This window comes from Oryzias latipes, chromosome 9 (genome assembly GCF_053564925.1).
Source record: "Oryzias latipes strain Hd-rR chromosome 9, Olatipes_Hd-rR_3.1".
In the NCBI taxonomy this organism is placed as follows: domain Eukaryota; kingdom Metazoa; phylum Chordata; class Actinopteri; order Beloniformes; family Adrianichthyidae; genus Oryzias; species Oryzias latipes.
Genome location: NC_136245.1, coordinates 13,078,398 through 13,084,397, shown reverse-complemented (window position 1 = coordinate 13,084,397; position 6,000 = coordinate 13,078,398).

The following is a 6,000-nucleotide window of genomic DNA, read 5'->3' as shown; positions in this document are numbered from 1 at the left end:
CTCCAAATAGCACTGTTTAGACTTCTCCACTTACAAGGTGACAAGAACTAAACACTTTCTTCACTTTTGAGTGCATATTGTACATAAAAATCAGTTTGTCATTCAAAAGTGTCAAAAAAGCGTTTTCAGCTCCAAATAGCACTGTCTAGACTTCTCCACTTACAAGGTGACAAGAAATAACACTTTCGTCACTTTTGAGTGCATTTTGGCCACAAAAATCAGTTTTTCATTCAAAAGTGTCAAAAACGCGTTTTCAGCTCCAAAAGGCACTGTTTGGACTTTTCCACTTACAAAGTGACAAGAAATAACACTTTCTTCACTTTTGAGTGCATATTGTACATACAAATCAGTTTTTCATTCAAAAGTGTCACAAAAGCGTTTTCAGCTCCAAATAGCACTGTTTAGACTTTTCCACTTACAAGGTGACAAGAACTAAACACTTTCTTCACCTTTGAGTGCATATTGTACATAAAAATAAGTTTTTCATTCAAAAGTGCCAAAAAAGCGTTTTCAGCTCCAAACAGCACTGTTTGGACTTCTCCACTTACAAGGTGACCAGAAATAACACGTTCTTCAACTGCAAATGAGTTCTTTGACTTTTGAGTTCATTTTGGCCACAAAAAACAGTTTTTCATTCAAAAGTCTCAAAAAAGCGTTTTCAGCTCCAAATAGCTCTGTTTAGACTTCTCCACTTACAAGGTGACAAGAAATAACACTTTCTTCACTTTTGAGTGCATATTGTACATAAAAATCAGTTTTTCATTCAAAAGTTTCAAAAAAGAGATTTCAGCTCCAAATAGCACTGTTTAGACTTCTCCACTTACAAGGTGACAAGAACTAAACACTTTCTTCACTTTTGAGTGCATATTGTACATAAAAATCAGTTTGTCATTCAAAAGTGTCAAAAAAGCGTTTTCAGCTCCAAACAGCAGTGATTGGACTTCTCCACTTACAAGGTGACAAGAAATAACACTTTCTTCACTTTTGAGTGCATATTGTACATACAAATCAGTTTTTCATTCAAAAGTGTCAAAAAAGCGTTTTCAGCTCCAAATTGCACTGTTTGGACTTCTCCACTTGCAAGGTGACAAGAAATAACACGTTCTTCAACTGCAAATGAGAACTTTGACTTTTAAATTCATTTTGGCCACAAAAAACAGTTTTTCATTCAAAAGTGTCAAAAATGCGTTTTCAGCTCCAAATAGCACTGTTTGGACTTCTCCACTTACAAGGTGACAAGAAATAACACTTTCTTCACTTTTGAGTGCATATTGTACATAAAAATCAGTTTTTCATTCAAAAGTTTCAAAAAAGCGTTTTCAGCTCCAAATAGCACTGTTTGGACTTCTCCACTTACAAGGTGACAAGAAATAACACTTTCTTCACTTTTGAGTGCATATTGTACATAAAAATCAGTTTTTCATTTAAAAGTGTCACAAAAGTGTTTTCAGCTTCAAATAGCACTGTTTGGACTTCTCCACTTACAAGTTTACAAGAAATAACACGTTCTTCAACTGCAAATGAGAACTTTGACTTTTGAGTTCATTTTGGCCACAAAAAACTGTTTTTCTTTCAAAAGTGTCAAAAAAGCGTTTTAAGCTCCAAACAGCACTGTTTGGACTTCTCCACTTACAAGGTGACAAAAAATAACACTTTCGTCACTTTTGAGTGCATATTGTACATACAAATCAGTTTTTCATTCAAAAGTTTCAAAAAAGAGTTTTCAGCTCCAAATAGCACTGTTTGGACTTCTCCACTTACAAGGTGACAAGAAATAACACTTTCTTCACTTTTTAGTGCGTATTGTACATAAAAACCAGTTTTTCATTCATAAGTGTCAAAAAAGCGTTTTAAGCTCCAAACAGCACTGTTTGGACTTCTCCACTCACAAGGTGACAAGAAATAACACATTCTTCCACTGCAAATGAGAACTTTGACTTTTGAGTGCATATTGTACATAAAAATCAGTTTTTTATTCAAAAGTTTCAAAAAAGCGTTTTCAGCTCCAAATAGCACTGTTTGGACTTCTCCGCTTGCAAGGTGACAAGAAATAACACGTTTTTCAACTGCAAATGAGAACTTTGACTTTTAAATTCATTTTGGCCACAAAAAACAGTTTTTCATTCAAAAGTGTCAAAAACGCGTTTTCAGCTCCAAATAGCACTGTTTGGACTTCTCCACTTACAAGGTGACAAGAAATAACACTTTCTTCACTTTTGAGTGCATATTGTACATAAAAATCAGTTTTTCATTCAAAAGTTTCAAAAAAGAGATTTCAGCTCCAAATAGCACTGTTTAGACTTCTCCACTTACAAGGTGACAAGAACTAAACACTTTCTTCACTTTTGAGTGCATATTGTACATAAAAATCAGTTTGTCATTCAAAAGTGTCAAAAAAGCGTTTTCAGCTCCAAACAGCAGTGATTGGACTTCTCCACTTACAAGGTGACAAGAAATAACACTTTCTTCACTTTTGAGTGCATATTGTACATACAAATCAGTTTTTCATTCAAAAGTGTCAAAAAAGCGTTTTCAGCTCCAAATAGCACTGTCTAGACTTCTCCACTTACAAGGTGACAAGAAATAACACGTTCTTCACTTTTGAGTGCATATTGTACATAAAAATCAGTTTGTCATTCAAAAGTGTCAAAAAAGCGTTTTCAGCTCCAAATAGCACTGTCTAGACTTCTCCACTTACAAGGTGACAAGAAATAACACGTTCTTCAACTGCAAATGAGAACTTTGACTTTTGAGTTCATTTTGGCGACAAAAAACAGTTTTTCATTCAAAAGTGTCAAAAACGCGTTTTCAGCTCCAAAAGGCACTGTTCGGACTTCTCCACTTACAAGGTGACAAGAAATAACAATTTCTTCACTTTTGAGTGCATATTGTACATAAAAATCAGTTTTTCATTCAAAAGTGTCAAAAAAGCGTTTTCAGCTCCAAATAGCACTGTTTGGACTTCTCCACTTACAAGGTGACAAGAAATAACACTTTCTTCACTTTTGAGTGCATATTGTACATAAAAATCAGTTTTTCATTCAAAAGTTTCAAAAAAGCGTTTTCAGCTCCAAATAGCACTGTTTGGACTTCTCCGCTTGCAAGGTGACAAGAAATAACACGTTTTTCAACTGCAAATGAGAACTTTGACTTTTAAATTCATTTTGGCCACAAAAAACAGTTTTTCATTCAAAAGTGTCAAAAACGCGTTTTCAGCTCCAAATAGCACTGTTTGGACTTCTCCACTTACAAGGTGACAAGAAATAACACTTTCTTCACTTTTGAGTGCATATTGTACATAAAAATCAGTTTTTCATTCAAAAGTTTCAAAAAAGAGATTTCAGCTCCAAATAGCACTGTTTAGACTTCTCCACTTACAAGGTGACAAGAACTAAACACTTTCTTCACTTTTGAGTGCATATTGTACATAAAAATCAGTTTGTCATTCAAAAGTGTCAAAAAAGCGTTTTCAGCTCCAAATAGCACTGTCTAGACTTCTCCACTTACAAGGTGACAAGAAATAACACGTTCTTCAACTGCAAATGAGAACTTTGACTTTTGAGTTCATTTTGGCGACAAAAAACAGTTTTTCATTCAAAAGTGTCAAAAACGCGTTTTCAGCTCCAAAAGGCACTGTTCGGACTTCTCCACTTACAAGGTGACAAGAAATAACAATTTCTTCACTTTTGAGTGCATATTGTACATAAAAATCAGTTTTTCATTCAAAAGTGTCAAAAAAGCGTTTTCAGCTCCAAATAGCACTGTCTAGACTTCTCCACTTACAAGGTGACAAAAAATAACACTTTCGTCACTTTTGAGTGCATTTTGGCCACAAAAATCAGTTTTTCATTCAAAAGTGTCAAAAACGCGTTTTCAGCTCCAAAAGGCACTGTTTGGACTTTTCCACTTACAAAGTGACAAGAAATAACACTTTCTTCACTTTTGAGTGCATATTGTACATACAAATCAGTTTTTCATTCAAAAGTGTCACAAAAGCGTTTTCAGCTCCAAATAGCACTGTTTAGACTTTTCCACTTACAAGGTGACAAGAACTAAACACTTTCTTCACCTTTGAGTGCATATTGTACATAAAAATAAGTTTTTCATTCAAAAGTGTCAAAAAAGCGTTTTCAGCTCCAAACAGCACTGTTTGGACTTCTCCACTTACAAGGTGACCAGAAATAACACGTTCTTCAACTGCAAATGAGTTCTTTGACTTTTGAGTTCATTTTGGCCACAAAAAACAGTTTTTCATTCAAAAGTCTCAAAAAAGCGTTTTCAGCTCCAAATAGCTCTGTTTAGACTTCTCCACTTACAAGGTGACAAGAAATAACACTTTCTTCACTTTTGAGTGCATATTGTACATAAAAATCAGTTTTTCATTCAAAAGTTTCAAAAAAGAGATTTCAGCTCCAAATAGCACTGTTTAGACTTCTCCACTTACAAGGTGACAAGAACTAAACACTTTCTTCACTTTTGAGTGCATATTGTACATAAAAATCAGTTTGTCATTCAAAAGTGTCAAAAAAGCGTTTTCAGCTCCAAACAGCAGTGATTGGACTTCTCCACTTACAAGGTGACAAGAAATAACACTTTCTTCACTTTTGAGTGCATATTGTACATACAAATCAGTTTTTCATTCAAAAGTGTCAAAAAAGCGTTTTCAGCTCCAAATTGCACTGTTTGGACTTCTCCACTTGCAAGGTGACAAGAAATAACACGTTCTTCAACTGCAAATGAGAACTTTGACTTTTAAATTCATTTTGGCCACAAAAAACAGTTTTTCATTCAAAAGTGTCAAAAATGCGTTTTCAGCTCCAAATAGCACTGTTTGGACTTCTCCACTTACAAGGTGACAAGAAATAACACTTTCTTCACTTTTGAGTGCATATTGTACATAAAAATCAGTTTTTCATTCAAAAGTTTCAAAAAAGCGTTTTCAGCTCCAAATAGCACTGTTTGGACTTCTCCACTTACAAGGTGACAAGAAATAACACTTTCTTCACTTTTGAGTGCATATTGTACATAAAAATCAGTTTTTCATTTAAAAGTGTCACAAAAGTGTTTTCAGCTTCAAATAGCACTGTTTGGACTTCTCCACTTACAAGTTTACAAGAAATAACACGTTCTTCAACTGCAAATGAGAACTTTGACTTTTGAGTTCATTTTGGCCACAAAAAACTGTTTTTCTTTCAAAAGTGTCAAAAAAGCGTTTTAAGCTCCAAACAGCACTGTTTGGACTTCTCCACTTACAAGGTGACAAAAAATAACACTTTCGTCACTTTTGAGTGCATATTGTACATACAAATCAGTTTTTCATTCAAAAGTTTCAAAAAAGAGTTTTCAGCTCCAAATAGCACTGTTTGGACTTCTCCACTTACAAGGTGACAAGAAATAACACTTTCTTCACTTTTGAGTGCATATTGTACATAAAAATCAGTTTTTCATTCAAAAGTGTCAAAAAAGCGTTTTCAGCTCCAAATAGCACTGTTTGGACTTCTCCACTTACAAGGTGACAAGAAATAACACTTTCTTCACTTTTGAGTGCATATTGTACATAAAAATCAGTTTTTCATTCAAAAGTGTCAAAAAAGCGTTTTCAGCTCCAAATAGCACTGTTTAGACTTCTCGACTTACAAGGTGACAAGAAATAACACTTTCTTCACTTTTGAGTGCATATTGTACATAAAAATCAGTTTTTCATTCAAAAGTTTCAAAAAAGCGTTTTCAGCTCCAAATAGCACTGTTTGGACTTCTCCACTTATAAGGTGACAAGAAATAACACTTTCTTCACTTTTGAGTGCATATTGTACATAAAAATCAGTTTTTCATTCAAAAGTGTCACAAAAGTGTTTTCAGCTTCAAATAGCACTGTTTGGACTTCTCCACTTACAAGTTTACAAGAAATAACACGTTCTTCAACTGCAAATGAGAACTTTGACGTTTGAGTTCATTTTGGCCACAAAAAACAGTTTTTCATTCAAAAGTGTCAAAAAAGCG